Source organism: Carassius auratus, unplaced genomic scaffold, assembly GCF_003368295.1.
Source record: "Carassius auratus strain Wakin unplaced genomic scaffold, ASM336829v1 scaf_tig00216496, whole genome shotgun sequence".
NCBI lineage: Eukaryota > Metazoa > Chordata > Actinopteri > Cypriniformes > Cyprinidae > Carassius > Carassius auratus.
The window spans coordinates 19,861-44,266 of NW_020528598.1; the positions used below are offsets into that span (position 1 = coordinate 19,861).

The 24,406-nt window shown below is 34.8% G+C and overlaps 1 long non-coding RNA gene across 2 annotated transcripts; it reads left to right on the forward strand.

Annotated features, from left to right (window-relative positions):
* Positions 1–11,200: 11,200 nt before the first annotated feature.
* Positions 11,201–16,201, forward strand: LOC113098282 (uncharacterized). 2 transcript variants are annotated; one of them, XR_003288973.1, is made up of 5 exons: positions 11,201–11,319; positions 11,404–11,535; positions 12,079–12,189; positions 15,901–16,005; positions 16,116–16,201. It is a non-coding gene; the product is annotated as an uncharacterized LOC113098282 (long non-coding RNA). The 2 variants fall into 2 exon arrangements; XR_003288974.1 differs by lacking the exons at positions 15,901–16,005; positions 16,116–16,201 and adding an exon at positions 15,458–15,521.
* The last annotated feature ends 8,205 nt before the right edge of the window (positions 16,202–24,406 follow it).

Below are 24,406 nucleotides of genomic sequence, written 5' to 3' on the forward strand. Positions count from 1 at the left end.
CTGAAGAACAGAGAGAACATGAGATATCTAGAACCCTGCAGAACCATACACACTGAAGAACAAACCGGTTGTGTTTATTCTTCATCCTTCAGTGATGAGGCTCAAAAATTTTTGTGTGTGTATATGTGGATTTCATCAGTGGCGGGTCACATGTTCACTCCTACTATGATGTTTCTGATTTTATTACTTTCAGTGTAAACAGTGATTTATTACGGATCAGTAACAACAAGATCACAGTTGAAGTTCACACAGTCTGTCTGAGAGAGAATCTCCTGGAGAAATCAAAACAAATGAACACAACTGCACACAGAAGACACATAACCCATACAGCCCAGTTAAGCAACATGACACGACCAAATTAAACATTTTAAAGCGTTGAAATGAGTAGTTCATATACATGTTAGTTCAATATTTTATATATTGTCAAAGTTGACTGTTTTTGCTCCATTTGGTTAATGAAAACGCTTCCAAACGCTTCTCTGAGTAACACACAGCAGTGTTTCGTTACTGAAGGATTCGTGTTTGTGAATTTTGAATCATTTGAGTCAATGATTCAGTTCTTCATTTATAAAGACATGCCCTTTGTCTCAATGTTCATACTATCATCCTAAATAGTGTGTGAGATTAGAAGAAGTGTATAGAAATATAATGTAGAACCAGTTAAATGTCCTTGTTAGTTTTTATCATATTTAGTCAACCTTATCCTGTTTAGTTTTAGTCGACTGAAAGTCTCAACATTTTAGTCTAGTTTTAGTCAATGAAAACTTGACATTTTAGCAGTAAGATTATTATTAATTAACCACACAGCAGTATTAAGTTTGGCAGCCATTTTTTAATTCAGTCTTAGTTTTACTCAAATTTACATTTTAGTAATCATATTTAGTCAACCCTGTCCTGTTTTAGTTTAGTCAAGTTTAAGACAACGAAATGTATGAGCATTTTAGTCAGGTTGTATAACGGCTAAACCGATCAGAATTATTTTTGCTCTAAATTATAATCGTAAAGTTTGTTGTTATTTGAGAAATGTACTTTTGTGTTTCAGGTATTGCTCTTTCACCAGTAAACACAAAGCAACAGAATGTGGACTCATACACAAGGTTTATTTAATCTCATGTAATGTGCTGATTTATTAGGCTTTTTATTATATAAAATAACACCAAAGACTTATGCACTCAGTCTGTCTATAATATGAAAACTGCTGAAACAAAGAAAAATATGATAACATTGAAATTCCTAATAGTTATTCCACTATTTCCAAATTGCAGCATTGCATTGTCAGTGACAGCATTTGAAGATTGATTTATAAAAATCATTTCAGGTTTAAGAAGTGTTTCAACATTGCATCAACTACTGATGAACACATTGATTTTATTTAAATAATCACTCTGTTGATTATTTAACCATGTGTTACTTTGTATTTGGAAGGCGTTTGTCTTTCACACACATTAAAACAAACAAATTCACAAACTTTTGTCATCTGATCCTCTTTCACCAAATATATTTCCTCGAAGTACCCCTGAGATTTAAAAAAATATATTTTAATAATTATCACATTTGCATGTTCATGATTCTCTGATGTTGGTTATGTCCACATGACATGCAGGTAAACAAATGAAATGTTAAACTTTTTTAGTAAGATTTTATTTTGATTGGCTTTAAAATTATTTATTTTAATGTATCATTTTTTATGATTTAATTAATTCGCTTTTTATTAAAGTCACAAACCCTAGTTTGGGAAACCTTGATGTAATTTTTAATGCATTCCATGTTAATAACAACAAATGGAATATATATATTGATAAGTCATGGGCCGGTATGAGATTTTGATGGTATGATAACCTTAAGCAAACATATCACGGTTTCACAGTATTGTTGTTACAGCTCTGAAATGATTGCGAATCATGAGTCAGTTCGGGAGTTCGGAGCGAGTTCGCGGATCATTTGAGTCAGTTCGGGTGTTCCTAGCGGGATAGCGAATCATTTGAGTCAGTTCGGTAGTTCGTAGCGGGATCGCGAATCATTTGAGTCAGTTCGGGAGTTCGGAGCGAGTTCGCGAATCATTTGAGTCAGTTTGGGGATCGCGAATCATTTGAATCAGTTCGGGTGTTCGTAGCATAGACATATAAATAACTAGACGCCTCATTGGCCGCTCTGAGCCGTTGCTGCGATACGTCAACGCCGCCGCCATGTTAGTGAGGGCAAGACTGCCTTAAAAATACATGGACGTAAATGGGGAGCTGCGGTTTTTTTCTGAATAAAAACACGATAACGTTCACATTTATCAATCGATTTCAGGTTTGTGATCTACGTGCAGTTAAAAACTTTGCCTCCCGTTATTTAGTTAGGTTTGGAAAATTATTAATTTTCGTAAGAAATTGTGAAAGCTCACATTTGTCTCACTTCTTGATTTCGTTGATTATTTTCGGTTTACAATTCTAATGTTAATTTAGTATAACTTTGACATATGCATGCAATTTAATTTGAATATACATTAAATTAAATGTAGTTGTTTTATTGCTTTCTCTGTGTTCAATCCCAACATTTTTATTTCTTTTTTTCTCTCTTTCATGCCTCAGATCAGAACACAGCTCAATCCCTTTGAAATTCTGTGATAAAATCGAAGTAATACATCTTTCATCACTAATAATTTACTATTGTTGAGAAAATTTAATAAAACAAGTAAATACAAATCAAAAAGTGACACTATAGCCTACAGATGAACTCCACAACAAATAATAACATGTAACTGATGAGGCTATGGATCCAGTGAAAATGAAAATATGAACTGATACAGTGCACAGTAGAAAAGTGATATGTTATATTAAAATGTACATGTAGTTCAACTTAAAGTAAAGTGAATAATATGAAAAGCGAGTACAACGCTACAATAACATATTCGATATAATAGATTTATAATAGTATAAAATTATTTGTATAATATGAATAATACCATAATAAATAACTGAACAACAATAGGTTAACAAAAGAAGAATATGTAATATCAAGGGTGGAATAATACAGAATAGACAAAAATGAAGAATAAATTAATAGTAAATTAAAGAGTAAAATAAAATAAAAAATTAAATGTAATTTTAAAATACTATTTGTGTAATAATTATTAATGAAATTCAGACACAATACAAAAAAATTGTGGACATGAGTTCCAAATTGTGTTTAATTAATGAGCTCCTTAAGTATAATATATACATGTATAATATATACATGTACACACACACACACACACACACATATATATATATATATATATATATATATATATATATATATATATGTTCTATAATGCACATTACACACACTCATGCAGAAAACACACACATTTTGAAACAGTGATTTATTTTTCCATGTATGTTAACACATATAAATGTCACACAAAATCTCAAAGTATAGTTATTTTTATCACAGACCAGAATATGAGATGCTCCCCTCAAAAACTTGATATTAATCAAAATTAATAATAATTATAACAACATTACAATGAGTTTATCATGATATTGCAGCTGGACTCACTATGAGTTCCTGTGTTTTTCATTTCTAGGCTATTAACATCATGTAGTTTTTGTGTAAAGACACACGCAGTACATTATCAGCATTAAACAGCCTGTGCAAAGCTTTTTAAATGCAGTCTATAGTATTATAATATGAGTTGGTCATTGTGTCGATTCATTCAGGGCTGCTCTGGGTTTAGTACAAACACAACACTAGTCTAGGGAGGAATAGTCTCGTCTCTGAGAACAGCTTTCCTCAGCTTTCCTTAAGACTGTCCATGTCCTGTTTGCAAATGGCTAAAAGGGAAGAAAAAATAATACATAGAATCAGTTCACAGTTTTGTGAAAAGCAATGAAATCCTTATAATCAAGTGATGATAAACTTAATCGGTAACACTTTTGAATAACGGTCCATTAGTTAATATTAGTTAACTACTTTAGTTAACATGATCTAAGCAAGAACAGTCCTTCTACAGCATTTATTTATCTTAGTTGATGTTCATTTCAACATTTACTAATGCATTATTTAAAACAAAAGTTGTGCTTGTTAACATTAGTTAATGCACTCTGAATTAGCATGAACTAACGATGAAAAACTGTATTTTCATTAACTAACATGAACAAAGATGAATAAATACAGTAATAAATGTATTGTTCATTGTTTGTTCATGTTAATTAATGAATTAACTAACATTAACTAAAGGACTAGTATTCTAAAGTGTAACCACTTAATCTTTGTAAATAAGTAACAGTAGTGAAATTAAAGAGAGAATCTTTAGCTCCATCATTAATCTAGACAGTCAAAGGGCTCACTCTGTATATTGTGCTCATAACATTACATTTAACATAACATTTATTATATAAACGGCAATATAAGTTAAAACGTAATAAATATAAATTTAATCTTTGAATTCTTAAAGTCTCAGCTTTCACCGCTAACTACGCTAGCGATATTATTAATTGTCTGACACTGGTGGTTAATTAAGCTGTCAACATGAAGTTAAAAATGACCAAAGAGTCTTACCTGTGAAAGATAACACCCCGAGATCTGTTTTTATTATCGTGTGACGGTTTGTAGGTGTCCAATCTGTCGATGAGTCAGGTATGTTTTCTTCTGTCCTGATGTGAGAGTTATGAGAGTTGCCCGCTCCAATATGGCGGCGACATTGACGTGCGGTCGAGCGGCCAATGAGGCGTCTAGCTATTTATATGTCTATGGTTCGTAGCGGGATCGCGAATCATTTGAGTCAGTTCGGGAGTTCGTAGCGGGATCGCGAATCATTTGAATCAGTTCGGGAGTTCGTAGCGGGATCGCGAATCATTTGAGTCAGTTCGGGAGTTCGGAGCGAGTTCGCGAATCATTTGAATCAGTTCGGGAGTTCGGAGCGGTTTCGTGAATCATTTGAATCAGTTCGGGAGTTCGGAGCGGTTTCGTGAATCATTTGAGTCGTTTCGGGAGTTCGGAGCGGTTTCGTGAATCATTTGAGTCGTTTCGGGAGTTCGGAGCGGTTTCGTGAATCATTTGAGTCGTTTCGGGAGTTCAAAGCGGATCGCGAATCATTTGAGACAGTTTGGGAATCGCGAATCATAGCTGTATATGGATATCCACGCGTGTTTAGATACGATATGTGAACTCCTATTTTTGTTTTAAAAAATGTGTTATTTTTAAAAGAATAGGTAAAAAAAAAAAAAAAACTTGACAAAATATATATTTTGTTTTTATGCAACATACAGAATATTATTTTTTTCTTTGATTTGTTTCCTAAAAAGAAAAAAATAAAGACTGACATCTTTATTTAACCTAAATCTGTTATTAGAGTTATTTAATTTGTTATATAATTAATATACATATAATTTATATGATTTCAGATCATTTAGTTATATAATAATAATCATACACATAATTTGATTTAATAATAACCCAATGTGAAGCAAAAACAGAATGTTCTGACAAGCTTTGTGAAATTATATATATATATATGTATATATTACTCTTTATATATTTATGTCAATATGGTAGAATATTATCCTATTTATATCAAGTTAGGTCAAAAGTAATCTAAAGTAGTCTGATTAGATTATCTAAAATGTGTAATGTAATGGATTATGTTACTAACTATAATTTTTGTCATGTAATTTGGAATCAGTACCGGATTACAGTTTACATAGCTAGACTATTTTAGTTCCCTCACTCCACAACAATCCTTTCAATTAACAGTATTTAGAAAAGAACAAGAATTAAGAATATAAGAAGCTATAACAATACAGACAACAAGCCAAGACAAATTAATTTAAAACAAAACGAAACTGAAACCAACATTGGTACAGTGATAACACTTAATGGCACAGATTTTACTATATATTTAAACTGCGCAGTGTTTATGTATTTTATTATGATAAAGAAGAGACTGCATTGTCAAAGTAACTTTGGGATTATAATATTATAATTATAATATATATTATATATTGTGCAGGATTATATACACATTATGAACAGCAGGAATGTGAGAGCTGTGGTTATAAATACAGTTGGATTGAGTTTGCAAAAGTATTGTTAAACAATGTATTCTATGCAAAATAACAGTAATGCAATGATATTTTTATAGAAATAGTTTACTGTGCTCTGTACAGAAGTACTGTGAGGAGTGCAGTAAAAGAGCAGGTGCAGGTTAGATTGGTGTTGTGGAGTTCAGAAGTGTCACAGTCTCGGGGAAGAAGCTCTTCTGAGTCTACTAGTGCGAGAGCGTAGGCTCCTGTAACTCCTGCCGGATGGAAGGAGGATGAAGAGTTCATAGTGAAGATGAGAGGCATCCTTGATCATGTTTCTTGCCCTGCCCAGACAGCGCTTCTGATAAATGTTCTCGATGGAAGTTAACTGGGTGTCAGTGATCCATTGAGCAGTTTAAGGCTCCGTAAGAAGTAAAGGTGCTGCTGTGTCTTTTTGACCAGGGTGGAGGTGTTTTAGTTTTCTCCACCCACTGGAGTGCTTTGTGGTCAGATGCAGAGCAACTGCTGTTTCATACTGAGATGCAGTTTCTAATTTGTCAGGTTTTTAATGATATCTGTTTCCTCAAACGGTTTGAGTTAAGTCACTTGTCAGGTTTTACAGTGAAGGGTGGTCTGATGATCTTAATGAGCTAACGCTCGTAATCTTCATCGATGTATTTTCTTTCCTTGTTTGTAGAGTCAGTGCGTAATGTTACACATCTGAGCAACTAAAAAATGTGAAATCTCTCGAGGTCCACCTGCAATTCACAAATATGGATGAGTGCAGGATCTTCAGATTTTCTGTGTCAATGAGCAGATAATGGTTGTTCACTCAAAGGTCTTGAATTAATTAGTTTTAATTATTGTCTTTCCATTTACCGTTTTTTTCTTAACTTATTGCATTATCTATGTTCTTGATACTTGAAGGTTACACTGTTGTTACAAGTTACTCCTGTTGTATTAGCACTACAAGTGCACTACATGTATAAATTAAATAAGTGTTTTTCTATTTAATATTTAACTTATTGTCTTACCTGTGGTCTTGATAGTTGTTTATCTGATTACCTTTTATGTGTTACACTGCCCCTTTACTGGTTTTATATACCTTACTGTAAACTGTACACATTTACCTCAATGTGATGCACAAATAATGAGATACAGAATTGATCAATTTTGACATTTATTGTTGTAACAGGTGGTATGCAATATGCATAACAATGATAATGCTGTTCATGCATAGACAACATTTAATCTAAGGCTGTGAAAACCATTACTAGCATCCAGAATAAAAGTAGTTTATTTAAGGTTCATTTCTGTATATGTATATAAATGCACATACATACACGTGTATATCCCCCTCTTCACATGAACCCTGAGGTGATCTATCTGCCGTGTTTCCTCCACATCTTCTGCATCCAGCTGTGTCCTCTGGTGAATGCAGGTATTTTCACTTCTGCACACACGAGTCCAACACTGTCTCTGTCACATCCACCATCTGACAACACCAAGTCTCCAGGTAATAGTTTATTAAGAAGGCCATTATTCTCAGCCACATGTTTGTCACTGACATGACCTCCTCACATGAAAGAGAGAGATCCTTGTGGTGTGATGCCAATGAGATACTTTAGGATGTGCTGGTGTTTGTAGAGGGGAAATGTCTGTGCTCTAGCTTTGAGATTTGATGCTCTTTTAATTTCAAAGCTGTCCACAATAACTGCTACTCGATTATCGTGAATTTCAAGTTTCTTCTTTTCTGCATTGTCTTTTCATCGTCTGAACTGCTGTCGATCTTCTCCAAACTGATTTCTGTCTGTTTGTTTTCTTTCTGAATATTATTGGAGCAATATCATCAATAACATTCTTAACTTTTGAGTTGAAGGAATCAAGGAGAAGATCAACAGAGTCTGCAGAAATGCTTGGTGTTAAAGATATCGCCTCCATAAATAGTTCACTTGTGTTCTCGTTAATGCATCTCCTTCTGACAGAGACAGATCTAGATTCAGTGCTAGCAGAGATCAATATATCAAAGAAAATACAGAAGTGATCAGATAAGATTAATAACAATGGATGAAATGTTTAGACCCCTACTGATGATTAAGTCTGGAGTGTGTCCATCTTTGTGTGTGTGTCCATCACACGCTGAATCAGGTCGTATAACACTGATAAATGCATGTAATTCACTAAATCTATCATGATCAAAGAAGCTTTTGTGTTGGGATATATTTATATCTAATGTGGTTTGATCTGTTGTCTTGACAAACAGCTTCGACATCAGCATGTATATTATTAGATGAATGTGGTCAGTGTAAAATAAATAAAATATCCTTTATATAAAAACAGTGAAGCTCAAACAGCAGCAGCTTTAGTTTCAGTCGTGACGTGATTCTCATCTGAAGAGTTTTCTGTGTATGAATTCAGCTCAGATCAACTTCAGTTCCTGTGTCGGCAAATGGGTTTTATTCAAAATCACCACAAATGTTTTTTTCGTTATGTTGTTTGGATATAATTGGTCCAAGATTTACATTTGACACTGTTTACTTCAGTAAACCTTCACCTTAATCTGTGACAAACTCTGTTTGTGTTTGTTCTTCAGGTGTGTTTCTGATTCAGATGAAGTGAAGTCAGTGTCTGTGATGGAGGGAGATTCAGTCTCTCTACAGACTAACACTGAACTACAGACAAATGATGAGGTATTCTGGACATGTGGACACTCAGAGACTCGTATAGCTGAAACTGATAAAGACACTGGAAGATTGTCCACATGTGATGTTCTTGATGTGAGATTCAGAGACAGACTGAAGCTGGATCATCAGACTGGATCTCTGATCATCACAAACACCAGAAACACAGACTCTGGACTTTATCAAGTGACCATCAGAGGGAGAAGATTGACCACATACAGATTCAATCTTACTGTCTCTGGTGAGTCACAATTACATTAAAATCATTATTAGTTAAAATCCCATGCTACGTGTTCTGTGTTAACCTAACTGAGATTTGTTATAGGACTTATATATCATTGCTCTTTTTGTTGTTTTTGATTGCTTCCACTGTCTTCATCTGTAAGTCATTTGTGCTGACAGTTTTCATTAAAATATTTTCATGAACCAAATTAAAAAGCAATAAAAAAATATATTTAAAAACATTTATTCAGAGAGCATAAGAATGTCAATAGTGCTCAGTGCAGTATAACTTCAGAATGATCTTTATTGTCAGTTGAAGTATTTTTACACACCTAACACATTTAAAAGACGGTCCATGGTTTAATGTGAGATACAGATGAATATTGAAGTTGATGTAAACTCTTCTCTCCACTGCGTCTATCTGTCATCCTCCATTCAGCTTCAAACTGCATGTAACAAACACGACAGTCAAGACAATCACATTCTCTCCAGATGATTCACTCTTCCTATTATACTTGAACTGTAAATAAAGTGCAATGTTTTTATTTTATTGGTCTTTGTCTCCTCTTCACACCTCGTGGTGGTGTGTAAAGATCACAGTCATCCAAATGATGAAAAACTATTACCGTAAACAATGTATTTTGTGAAGAAAGTTATCACATGCCTTGCGCGTGCACTTCCAGTCATGTGCACACACTCTCAAGTCTGCAAGTGTAGGTATTTGGACAGACCCTGACCTCCTTCTAATGTTACTGAATTCTGAGTCTTCTCAATAAACGTCCACAAAGCTATTTGCATAAAACACACCCAAACCATCTCCATTTAAGGGCTTTATGAACAAACTTGTGTTTCACGCTTATAGTCTTTGCAGCTTTAGGGATCTTATCTATTCACAAACACTTTGTAACACTCCAGAGAAAAAGAAAAGTTGAAATTGCATCATATCACCCCTTTAAGACCAAGTAGATTTCTCTGCCGTCTAGTCACAATCACTTCAGCTCACACCGAGTGGGACTTTAATTTCTGCAAATCAGTTTGGGGGAATGCAGAGATGTGATTATTGATGGGAAGCACAACATCCACATCTTTCACTATTGTTAGTTAATATTGTTAAATAGAGAAACAAATTCAATTTGAACTTTTAGCGTATTATTGAACTTGGACCTCATTATTAGTCCAGGGCCCTGCAGGGCTTAATGTGGCACTGCACACACACACACACACACACACACACACACACACTCACACACACTCTCACTCACACACACACTCACACACACTCACACACACACACACACTCACTCACACACACACACACACACACCTGTTTACTGTACAAACACAAAACACAATTTACTAGATCATTCCCTCAATTTACAAATTGCTGCTGGTCTTCATAATAATAATTCACAAATAATAATTTATTTAAAATCACATTTATTGATGCATTTTTTGTTAAGTCTATTATTTTTCTTTTGCTCATTATTGTGGGGCTTCCCTGCTAGAATTTATTTAGTTCTAAACATGTTCTAAGATCATTACCATGGTTTGTTCTAACAATGTTTTAAGCGGGTAGTTTTATTTTTGCTCCCAGAACTTTCTCTCAAAAGATGGGATAACGTTCTCTAAAAACATTCAAAAAAATGTTTATTAATAACATTATTAAATTTATGCATTTAGCAGATGCTTTTTTAGCATAGGTTTTGATGTTTGTTTAAAAGTAATAATTTGGTTTGCTGTCACCATAATGGTGGTAAGTGTCTGTGTGTCTAACCCTTCAGTGGTTCATGAATAATGTAATTTTAAAAGAACAGACAAAAGTCCACATGATAAAAATCAGCAAAATCACATGCATTGCAACACATTTGCTATAGACACTAATACTCAATTAATAGCATAAATAAAACTCCAGATTAAATCAGTTGATCAGATCGTTTTATAATGCAATTTTTAACATCAGCAAATAACAAAATAATAATAATAATAATAAAAAAATGTCTCACTGTTTTTGCCATAACAAATATAGTTACAACTGAGTTCTGAATTAATTCAATGAATCATACATTTCATATATCTTAATTATTCATCATAACCTACAGAATAACTGAATAAATCATTTAATCTGAATTCAGACTATTGCTGTAATGAAAGAAATGTAATGAAATTTCTTCAAATAAAAACAGGACTGTATATAATTCTGTTATATAGCACATAATCATTACCTTTCAGATTGATATGTTTGTCTTGGATTATTTGATATGATTTGTCTGTCATTATTCATTAACCCTTCACAGTAGTCAAATGTATCAGAAGGAGGTGAATGGAGCAGATTGAGAGGGAGAATGTGAAGAAACAGCAGGTGGCGCTAGTGCACTGTTTTAGTTTGGGATCTGCTGTTAGAAGGAAGAAGAAGGAGAAAGCAGGTGTGTTTGTGCTTCACATTCCTGTCCAGTTGGTGGCGCTGATGCACGAGATCTGTTGTTAACTGGACTTTGATTTTCTCCAAGATGAAGTCGTGTCAGGTGACAAACATCAATCGTGAAGATCGCACAGGTGTTTAACAGCGATCACAAACCGGAAGTGTGTGAAAGACTTCTGGATTCTGTTCCTGCAGCACAAGATCGTCTGAACTACTGCAAGTAAGTCTGAATACTTTCACCATTACACTTATTTAGGAGAATGATGAACGCTTTTCAGAGCTGGATGAAGCGTGATTTGTTCAGTTATAACTTATACCTGTCTGTCGCCGAAGAAACAAACCACTGAGATACAGAGAGCTATTAATACAACAAACCGTTTAAAGACGATGAACGTTAAAACATTTTTACAAGTCTTTAAAAATAAGCAATAATTCTAAAAGTGTTGTTTCATTTCCTCCTTTTTCCATTTTAAGTCGCGAAACCGAAAGTATTCTGTGTTCAAATCAAACCTGTTCTTCCGGATCGATAGACGATAAACACGAGCAAAACTAATTTTCTTTTAAACTTGATCCGATAGTAATGTGTATGCAAATAAAGACGTGTGTTTAGAGTGATCTGAAGAGATTATTACATGGCAGTATATTTGTAGCATATTTTATTTGTATATTGATTGCTTGATAACTCAGAGATTCAGCACTAGTTATATTCTTCATCATTTGTTCCTCTGAACTCTCATGATCTTGATCTGATTGTCATGTCCAGGTCATGATGAGCATCTGATCGTCTTCAGAGACACAAAGATCTCAGTGTTGAGCTGTTCATCTGCAGTCTGTCAGAGAAGAGAGGAAAGATGAGTCTCTCACACAAACAGAGGTAAGACTGAGTCTGTTTTCAGACAATCATTTTAAACACTGCTGCAGTTTCAGAGGATTGCTGGAAAAAACACAACCTTAACAAACTGTGTTTTATATTTACAAATGATTTCCAGAACTTCTGAGCTTCCTAACGTCCTAATTAAAAATAAAATTTGTATTAAAAAAAAATAGCCAATAGATTTTAAATATCTCAGAATAGAAAATCCAAATTATCATTTACAGTCAATTTATGCTCTTCAGCTCATAAATTTATTGTCAGACATTAAAAAATGATTGCACACTTATTTTAAAGGTTTATATGATACTTTTGAATGTTTTCATTTTCCTTTAGTGTGTAATGTATCTGTTTGTGTAAGATCTTCAAAGTTACAAAGGTCACAGTCTCCTGCAAAGTGATTTATTCTGTCTAACAGAGAACACTGATCCAGAAATTATTAAAATGCCTTGACTGAAGTCCAGATATTAATTTCACAAATGTGTGCATCACAATGTGAAATATTAGCGTAATGCTGTTCAAAGGTTAACACAAAGAGAAGACAAGGCTTCAATGAGTTGTAGTGTTGTCGTCATGTTGTGGAGACGCTGTGTGTTTGGATGAGAAAGTAAACCCTCTTTGTTTGGATTCAGTGTTTAAGATTTATTAATAACTCTGTTCCTGAGCCGTACGACCCAAAGGTTAGCTTGTGTACAACACGCTTTATGAAGCTGCAGTGCATTTTCTCCCAGCTTCCTGTGTACAACATCAGATATACACACCTAAATACACTGTACATAAAATACAATAAACCACACCTAAATACATTGTACATAAAATACAATAAACCACATCTAAATACACTGTACATAAAATACAGTAATCCACACCTGAATATACTGTACATAAAATACAATAAACCACACCTACAGTTGCGATCAAAATTACTCAACCCCTCAGAGACTGCAGTACTTTACAAATACAAGCCTTTCTGAAGATCCAGGATAAAATAAAAATTGCATCTATAACAGTTCACTGGCATATTAAAAGTTATATTGTCAATATATAATGTAATATTTTTGAGTTATCAGATTTTTTAATAATACTGCTATGTCATAATTATTCAACCCCTATTCAACATTGCTGTTTTTAAATCACTTATTTGCATGGTGGGGAATAAAACAGTCTCAAAACACAATTAAGCTTTTAGAAACTCTATTAAAAACAGAATTGGCTTGAGCCGTTACACATACAGTTAGCCCATGCATGTGTAGAAGTTGAGTAGGAAAAATGTCAACAGAGATCTCAAAAAAGCTAAAGAGAAGAAGTATTGTATTACTTTAGAAAGGCTAAGGCTATATGATGATTTCCAAGACATTGAAAGTTTCTAGAGACACAGCTCTCAGCCTTATTCCCTAAGTTTAAAGTGTGTTTTACCAGAAAACCTTTCAGGGTGTGGAAGAAAAAGCACAATATCATAAAATGTTTAATCAGAGCAACTGAGAAAAAACCTGCAATGTACAGCCAAAGACTTGCAAGATGACCCGATGAAAGGAGGAAAACCATTTCAAAGCAGTGTGTAAGAACACTAGACAAGTATGGCCTTCATGTTGAGACATCTTGCAGCATACCACTCTTGATCAAGAAGAACAAAAGGCAGACTTGAACTTGATAAAATTCATTTGTGTAGACCTGTGGAGCTCTGGAGGAATGTTTTATGGGGTGATGTGACCAAACTGGAACTTTTTGGACCCATGGATCAGCGGTATGTCTGCTGCAAAAAAGGCAAAGCTCATAAGCAGAAGAACACCATCTCCATCGTCAAACTTGGCGGTGGATCAGTTCCTGTTATGGGGTGTTTTACTGCAGCAGGAAGTGGAAATCATGACTGTATGAAGGACATAATGTATTCTTTGAAGTATCAGGCCATTTTGACAAGAATTGTGATTCCTTTGGTGCAAAGACTGAAGCTGATGATCAATGGACTTTCCTGCAGGACAGTCATCCCAAAGTACACATCCAAATCTACTTCTACTTGGTTCAGGGATCAGTCATGGAATGTACCCGAGTGACCTGTTCAGTCTCCAGGCTTAATTCTCATTGCAAATATCTGGTTGAATTTGAAGAAAGCAGTGGCAATGTGAATACCAAAGATTATCAGTGATCTGGAATCTTTTTCAAGTGAGGAATGAGCCAAGACTGTAGTAGAGAGGTGACAGAAGCTTCTAAACACTTACAGACAGCGTTTATTGGTGATTTTAAAGAATAAAAGATTCTGCACAAAGGAGGTTGAATAATTTTGAACATGAATGTTTAGAGCCAGTTTGAATTTTATCATGATTCATCAATGTTCCATTCTCAGAATCACTCAAAAGTGTATTAACAAACTTTCTCTAATACTTAACTGATGCATTTGTTGAATTGATTTCATAAAATGTTGTTCACCGCAGCAAAATGTCTTGAAGGGCAAGGGGGTTGAATAATTTTGATCGCAACTGTAAATACACTGTACATAAAATACAATAAACCACACCTAAATAACTATTTTATGTTGACATTTCAGGAGATAAAGTTGTTACGGTAGCACTTTATTTTACAGTCCTGTTCCCCATGTACATACTATGTACTTATTATAGTAATTACAATAAGTATGTAATAACTAGGTACTAACCCTGAATCTACCCTAAACCTAACCCTACCCCATGTAGTTACCTTGTATTACCAGAACTTTCTTAGATAAATACACTGTAAGTACACTATAAGTACATGTAAGTACACGTACTGTAAAATAAAGTACAACCGTTGTTACAGTCAAGAAGAAAAATTATAACTTTATATATGAGGTTGTATCTGAAAGGTAAGAGAGTTGCAAAATAAAAGCTTATGTCTGTGAAACATTCAGCTCAGACTTGGACTGGGGGTCAAAAGGATACAGTAATTTTTACAACAACATTGTTACTGTTATTACACCCAATAAACAAAGTGATAAACTTTTAAAATAGTGTCAGAACTGTGTAGCACTGACATTTCTGCTTTCTATTTTAGTCAAAAATAAAATGAAAAATAAAATCTCTTTAATTAGATCAGCCAAATATTTGTAAAAATACATTTAGTCTCACATTTGAAGTACTTTACAGAAATTGTTAAACAAATGTGAGTCTGTAAACAAGAATGTCTGCTATCTTTAAAACTCTGTTTTCATTACTGTGAAGGACTAGAGAGAATGTGTGTCAATATAAAACACAGATGAACCTCCTGTAGAAAAGTTTCTCTTCTCTCTTTGTGTCATTAGTGTAAGATCAGGCTCACATGTGTCTGTGAAGAGTGACCGGTCAAAGGGTGGTAACATGCCGCACTTCTGTGAGGAAAGAACATCTTTCCAAAGGTATGTATTATCTTTGACATTATAATGTTGTGTTGGCTTATTTCTCCACTAAGATGCTTGGGATAGAAATGAATGAAATAAAACAATAAATGACTGATTTCCTCTTTATTGAACTCAGTCTGGAGCTTCTCTCCAGTAACACAATCACACAAGCAGACACAAGGAGGTATAAATTAACCATGAAAATAGATCATGCAGCCAAACATGAATATGTCTTTCCATCTATCCATAGTAATAGATGAACAAATGCATGTCTATACTGTGCTTCATTACCATCCTCAACTGTGAAGCTCTTTAAATGAGACTGAAGGAGCTCCTGTAGTAAAGTGTTTTGTTCTTTGTGTCATTAGTGTAAGATCAGACTCACATGTGTCCAGCTCTGTGTCTGTGAAGAGTGACCAGTCAAAGGGTGAACCACCGAGATTCAGTGAAGAAACAACATCACGAACCAGACGGTATTTGATGAGTTTCTTATTTTTCTTTAAACCCAGACTGTGTCAGAAAGTGTGTGAGTGAATAATTATCAGAAAAATGCAGTATTTTGATTTATTTTATTTACTATCAGGCTTCAGTGTGAAACATTAGATCCAGATTTACAGTCTCACAGGAACCGCAATAATTTTACAGACAGTCTCCTGCAGATCTTCCAGGTAATAAAACACATTTTTAAGAATATTTAATAATTATAATAAACAAATGTTATTGAATAAGAGTGTGACAGAACCTTTATTTCAAAATTTTCTTTTTAAGAACCTATAAAATGAGAACGAAAGCCTATTTTTATTAATTTACAACAAAGTAATGTTTGTCTCAACTTGATTTTTGATGAATATTTTTAATTACTGAATAAATAATTTTCACCAAATATAGGATTTTTTTCTCTCATCATCCTCTTCTTTTTTTGTAGCACCTTGAGGGCAAAATAATCACATTTCTGAAGAAAGAACTGGAAAAGTTTAAGAAAATATTACAAAAAGAGGACAAGCAGTACTTTGTGAAGGACTTTAATGAGAACAGATGCAGTATGAAAGAAGCAGCTCTTGATCTCACGCTCTACTTCCTGAGAGAGATGAAGCAAGATGAAGCTGCTGAGACTCTAGAAGGTAAGAGACTCGTAATCATGTTAGATTGTCACTTAAAAATGTGAGAGAAAATATAATTAAATAATATCTGTATTTTGTTTCTGTTTAGATGAGCTGATCTTCATTCATCAGCTAAAGTGTAGCCTAAAGAAGAAGTATCAATGTGTGTCTGAAGGAATTGCAAAGCAAGGTGACTCTACACTTCTGAAGAACATCTACACAGATCTCTATATCACTCAGGGTTGTAGTGAACAGGTCAATACTGAACATGAGGTGAGACAGATTGAAGTTGCTTCCAGACGTCATGAATCACAGGAGATACAGGTTGAGTGCAAACATTTGTTTGAAGCACCTGAACAAGACAAGCAGATCAGAACTGTACTGACAAAAGGAGTTGCTGGCATCGGAAAATCAGTCTCTGTGCAGAAGTTTGTTCTGGATTGGGCCGAAGGAAAAGAAAATCAAGATATCAGCTTCATATTTCCTCTTCCATTTAGAGAGATGAACTTAAAGAAGCAAGAAAAACTAAGTTTGATGGACCTTATAACTCAGTTTTTCCCAGAGACAAAAGGACTGAACCTCACAAGAAGAAATCAATTCAAAGTCTTGTTCATTCTTGATGGATTGGATGAATGTCGACTTCCTGTAAACTTTAAGGATAATGAGACGTGGTCTGATGTTTCATCACCAGCCTCTCTGGATGTTCTCCTGACGAACCTCATCAAGGGAAATCTGCTTCCTTCTGCTCTCATCTGGATCACCAGCAGACCAGCAGCTGCCAGTAAGATTCCTCCTGACTGTATCGACCGGCTGACAGAGATACGAGGATTCAATGATGCACAAAAGGAGGAGTACTTCAGAAAAAGATTCACGGATGAGAATCAGGCCAAAGAAATCATTGATCATGTTAAACAATCAAAGAGTCTCTTTATCATGTGCCACATCCCAGTCTTCTGCTGGATTTCAGCCACTGTTCTCCAGAACATTTTAGAGGAGAAAAGAAATAATGTTGTGAAAAACAATCAGGCTGATGATGTCTCCAAAACACTGCAGGAGTCAAATACTGAAGACACTCCTAAGACTCTGACACAAATGTACACACACTTCCTCAGATTTCAGATCCAGCAGAGCAGACGAAAGTATGATGGAGAACATACACCAGATGTTTCCTGGGATAAAGATGCCATCTTTTCACTGGGGAAACTGGCATTTGATCAGCTGGAAAGAAACAATGTGATCTTCTATGACACAGATCTGGAAGCCTGTGGTATTGACGTCTATAAGGCATCAGTGTACTCAGGCATGTGTACCCAGATCTTTAAGGAGGAAACAGGGTTCACTCTTGGTACCATGTACTGCTTTGTTCACCTGAGCATTCAAGAGTTTATCGCAGCGCTTTATGCACATCTGTTTCTAGACATAAAGAAGAAAAGTATATTTGTTCATGAGTCTACAAAATGGAAATATAAAAGTAAAACCATGATTGATTTGCTCAAGACTGCAGTGGACAAGGCACTAGAGAGTGATAATGGACACCTGGATCTTTTTCTTCGCTTCCTCCTTGGTTTGTCACTCCAGTCCAATCAGAGACTCTTACAGGGTCTGTTGACACTGGAAAATAGAAATGAGCAGAGCAAAAAGGAAATAGTTCAGTACATCAAGCAGAAATTAGAGTCTAATCTGTCTCCAGAGAGATCCATCAATCTGTTCTACTGTCTGAATGAACTGAACGACCAAACTCTGGTGGAAGACATTCAGACCCACCTTAGCAAAGGAAGTCTCTCATCTGCTGATCTTTCACCTGCCCAGTGGTCTGCTTTGGTCTTTGTGTTGTTGACATCAGAGGAGGAGCTGGAGGAGTTTGAGCTTCAGAAATTCAAGAAATCAGACGAGTGTCTCATTAGATTATCAGCAGTCATCAAAACCTGCAAAAGAGCTCTGTAAGTTATTTAATATATCTTGTCGTGTTTTGTTCTCATCTTAAAATTACATGAATCTACATTGATGCATAGCAGGCTTGGACACCACGATTTATAGTGATAATTAACCATATACCAGTTATAAGTAGGAGTGGGAATCACCAGAGGCCTCACGATACGATATTATCACGATACTTGTGCCAATATATTGAGATATTCTGAGATTATATTGTGATATTTATATTGTGATATGTCAGTTCTTGAAAGTAAATTACTGTTAAATTTAAATTAAATTAAACATGCAGTCTTATATCTAGGGATGCACCGAAATGAAAATTCTGGGCTGAAACAGAAACCAAAAATTCTGGATGCACTTGGCTGAAAACCAAAAATGTTTTGTAATGATTATTTATTAATTTATGAAATAATATACATTTATTTTGTAAGACTTTTTAAATTTAACTCAATTTTAATGATACTGAATTTAAAAAAAAACACAAACTAATAAAATAACCACACTTTTCCTGAAAACAGCACAATAAACCTGGACAGAATTTATGTTAATACTGGTTACATTACAATAAGGTTCACAAGGTTACATACTTTAGTTTGCAATCTAAGAATGTATTAATCTTAGTTCAAGGGTTATTTCAGCCAAAAATGAGAAATTGCCTCCATTGAAAATGTATAAATACAATATACCGCCCATGTCCAGAAAGGTAATAAAACATCATCAAAGTCCATTTTACATCAGAGGGTCAGTTAAAATTTGTTGAAGCCTCGAAAACAGGTTTTGGTCCAAAAATAAAAAAATTATGACTTTATTCAGCATCCTCATCTCTTCCGGGTCTATTGTGAGCGCGACTGTTGACGTACAGTGTGAAGTAGTAATTTTTATTTTATAATTTTCATTTTTCGCCTGAAATAACCCTTTCATATTAATTTCAACATTTACTAATTCATTATTAAAATCAACAGTTGTGCTAGTTAACAGTTAATGCACTCTTAATAAACATAAACTAATAATGAACAACTGTATTCTCATTAACTAACTTTAAGAAAGACTAATAAATACTGTAATGTATTGTTCATTGTTTGTTTGTGTTAAACATTAATGGAACCTTATTGTAAACTGATAACTTAATATTAATAATCAATAAATACTTTTTTATCCACTTCAATGTAACAGAATCAGTTATAAGTTGTTGGATTTATTTATTAATTTTTTTTTGGACTATCTAAATAATTATAGTCCTACAAAGTTATTATTATCAGATCACGGCATATAGATATAACATGTTACATTACATTTACATTTATTCATTTAGCACACGCTTTTATCCAAAGCGACTTACAGATGAAGACAGTGGAAGCAATCAAAAACAACAAAAAGAGCAATGATATATAAGTGCTATTACAAGTCTCAGTTAGGTTAACACAGTACACGTAGCATGGGATTTTAAATAATAAAATAAATAAAAAGAAAACCGATAGAATGAAAAAGAAAAAAGAATAGAGCAAGCTAGTTAGAGGTCTTTACACATACACACACACATACATATACAATTGCATAATAAATGAAAAGAAAATGGAATGCAAAAAGATTAGAAAGGCAGTTAGATTTTTTTTAAGAATGGAATTAGAATAGTGAGTGTTAAAGTTAGAGAGTCAAATAAAGATGGAAGAGATGTGTTTTAAGCCGATTCTTGAAGATGGCTAAGGACTCAGCTGCTCGGATTGAGTTGGGGAGTTCATTCCACCAGAAGGGAACATGTTACAGCACAGTATCGCTACTGCAAACAGGAGCAAGATTTTTTTGCCATTTTTCCTATTGCCAAGACCTATTTCTCTCAAATATTGTTCACAAATCTGTCTTAATCTGTGTTAGTGAGCACTTCTTTTTCTATTTGCTGAGATAATCCATCCACCTAACAGGTGTGGCCTGTCAAGATGCTGATTTGACAGCATGATTAGCCTTTAGCCCCTTTCCCACTGTGATACTTGCAAATACACGGGAAATGTGTCCCGGCAATTGTTGCACTTGTTGCTAGATTTTGCACTTTCACACTACCAGTGATTACCCGGAATATGTGCGTGTTTTCACACACAACCCCTAAAGGTCCTGTAAAGACATGTGACATCAGGGTGTGACGTGTAATGTATGAGTCGAAAACGCTAGGCACGTTAACATTCACTTAAGATGGCGATCTCAGCTTCAGCGCAGAAACTGAGGAACTAACTGATCTCTGCTTCATTACAATTTGCAAATTTTTTAGTAGAGAACATTGATCTGCCTTCAAAACACCTGGTAAAAGAGTCACGTGATATCGTGCGTCATCACTACGACACACCCTTTACAGCATTAGTTCTGACTTTTGTTCACACAGAGCTCGTTCCGGGACTGAACCCGGCAATGTTACTAGGTCCCTAATCCTGGATCAATCCCGGGACGTGTTTGCGTTCACACAGAAGGCGACCCGGAAATTTACTGGGTCCAATGTTCAGTGTGAAAGGGGCTTTAGGCTGGCCATTATAAAAAGCCACTCTAAAATGTGCAGTTTTACTGTATTGATGGTTCAAGGGGCGTGTCCGAAAACCAGTCAGTATCTGATGTGACCACCATTTGCCTCATGCAGTGCTACACATCTCCATCTGATAACTTTCCGCGTTCCCGTCATCTTTATTTCAGAAGGTGACCCAGCTGACTTTACCAGAAAAAAAAAAACTCCCAACACCAGCATCTAGTTGATTTGTCAAGAAATAGATTTTATAATTCTACCAAGTAGTATACTAAAAGATCCGTATTGCTGCGGAAAACATTGCTATAGTATACCGTATGGTTATAACCCCTAGTTATAAGTATATATCTCTTTTAGGGTAAAGTCAAAACAATTTCTTGAACTTTTTTTTTCTTTAAAAACTGCAGTCCTTTGGAATTAAAGTGCAGTGCTGTTTTATTAGATTTACATGGGTTTATGTAAAAATATCTCTTTTCAGCAAAACAAGCTGTTTAGTTAGCTACAGTAGAAGTACATGATGTTATTATAAAACACATTGTTCCTTAGTTGTTTCTACTCCAATATTCAGTTCAACTTCTGCTATAAAGGAGATATACACTTGCATAACCTTAATGCATAAATTATTAACCTCCAGATTTTCCACCTCAAGACACTCATCCAGATAATAGAGCAGCACTTTTAAATATATAACTCATTGCCATTAATGATATAAGCCTATTATTCATTTACATATTTTATTAAGTTTTATTTGAATCAATTTGAATCAATACAATTCTAATATATATGCAGTGTATTGGTATAAATTATTTTTTTGTATTTAACAAATGTATTACATGTATCTAACTCTGTGATTTGATTTATTTCTCTTGTAGGCTAAATGATTGTGGCTTAACAGACAAAAGCTGTCCAGTTCTGGCTTCAGTTCTTGGATCAGATACCAATCTGAAAGAGCTGAACATGAACAATAATAATCTGCAGGACTCAGGAGTGAAGCTGATCTGCACTGGTCTTAAAAATATTAATTGCAAACTAGAAATACTGAGGTAAGTTTTGTGACAATCATTAGTGTTTTGTTCATTTAAATTTAAATTTAAAAAGGCTTTAATTTCAGCATAAACTCCACATTTCAGGCTCCTCATTTATCAACCGTGCATATGCACAGATGTGTGTGTAACGAGTGTGTAAGAACAGTCTCATGCAAAGTTAGGGATCTTCCATCTTGTACTTTAACATAGGAATGTGCGTAAATATAAGCACAACTCTGAGCATGCTTAAGCAGAGAATCTAGTGCTAGAATGGCAATACTACAAAAAGAAAGTGCTACTGTGTGTTTCTTGTGTCCTTTAATTGCAAATACATTGCAAATGAATATTTCAAGTTAGATGAGATATTTAGTCTTGTTTATCTCCCCAGGAAATAAGACTAAATATATTTTTGCTTATATAGTAAATGCATCTTGATGATTTAAAGTAAAAACAAGACAAAAATAATAAGGTATGCCTTTTTTTGCGTGCAGCTGGGAAGTCATTTGAAATGTAGCTTTAGTGTCATGACTGATCTTGCTTTGCTTCTGCAAACCATGCTCTGTGCAGAAAACATGTTTAAAAAGAGCGCACTGATCTGTTTAGTGAGTGCACAGAATGTCTTCTCAGTCGGTACTGCTTTCTTTTTCCATTATTTAGGGTGAGGACATTACACATTCACATGATTTATAAAGGGAGGTGTTGTCACCATATATGGTTTATTGGAGCCGTTACTGAATGCAAATGACAGTGTTTAAATGTGTTTTTTTTAAGTCTAGATCTAGGCACGATGCTCTACTGCAGGATAAACACTGTACACTCAACACATTGACATATATTATTTCAATGTTACAAGGACATTTTTAAATTCTTGCTACTGGGTGATTTTTGTGCCTCTTGTATAAGAGATCGCTGACTGAATGAGTTGCCATCATCATCATCATCATCACCAGTATTTGTCAAATGTCAGCTAAAACATACTGGTAAATATTCAGATTATAACTGAAGTGTTTTCTCTTCATGTAGTCTGAAGAACAACTGTATCACAGGAGGAGGTTGTCATGTTCTGGCTGCAGCTCTAAATTCAAACCCTTCAAATCTGACAGAGCTGGATCTGAGTGAGAATAAACTAGGAGACTCTGGAGTGACAGAAATCTCCAGTCTGCTGAGAAATTCACAGACACTACAGATACTCAGGTCTGAATTTGGTTAATCTAAACATGAATCAATGTTAAGCTCCAGCTGGTCTGTAAACTGGTGCTGTGTCAAAAGGAATGAAATTGGTGTGTTGGTGTAGATATGTTTATAAAATATTGACAAACGGATGGATGTTTGGAGGTGATGGGAAATGTTAATATTCTAATGGTGTAATGCATGTTTTATGTATTCGTTCGTTCGTTCATTCATTCATTCATTCATTCATTCATTCATTCATTCATTCATCAGTTCATTCATTCATTCTTCAGTTCATTAGTTTGGTCTTTCTGAAGAGTTTCAGACTGCAGTATCACAGAAGAAGGTTATAATACAGTTGCAATCAACATAATTCAACCCCTTTGACCTGCTAGACATTTTGCTGCGGAGAATTATTAACCCCCCCCCCCCCAGAAGTCCAATTTTATTCATAAAAATCAACAATAAACGCTGCCTTTAAGTGTTTAGAAGCTTCGGTCACCTCTCTACTACTTTGGTTTTCACATTGCCACCGCTTTCTTTAAATTCATACAGATATTTTCAATGAGAGTTAAATCTGGAGACTGAACAAGCCTCTCAGGAACATTCTATGACTTATCCCTGAACCAAGCAGAAGTAGATTTGGATGTGTACTTTGGGATGACTTTCCTGCAGGAAAGTCCATTGATCATGAGCTTCAGTCTTTGCACCAAAGGCATTACAATTCTTTTCAAAATGACCTGATACTTCAAAGAATACATGATGTCCTTCATACAGTCATGATTTCCACTTCCTGCTGCAGTAAAACACCCCATAACAGCACTGATCCACCTCCAAGTTTGACGATGGAGATGGTGTTCTTCTGCTTATGAGCTTGGCCACATCACTCCATAAAACATTCCTCCAGAGCTCCACAGGTCTACACAAATGAATTTTAGCAAGTTCAAGTCTGCCTTTTGTTCTTCTTGATCAAGAGTGGTATTCTCCAAGATGTCTCAACATGAAGGCCATACTTGTCTAGTGTTCTTACACACTGCGCTGAAATGGTTTTCCTTCTTTCATCGGGTCATTTTGCAAGTCTTTGGCTGTACATTGCAGGTTTTTCTTCAACACCCTAAAAAGGTTTTCTGGTACAACACAC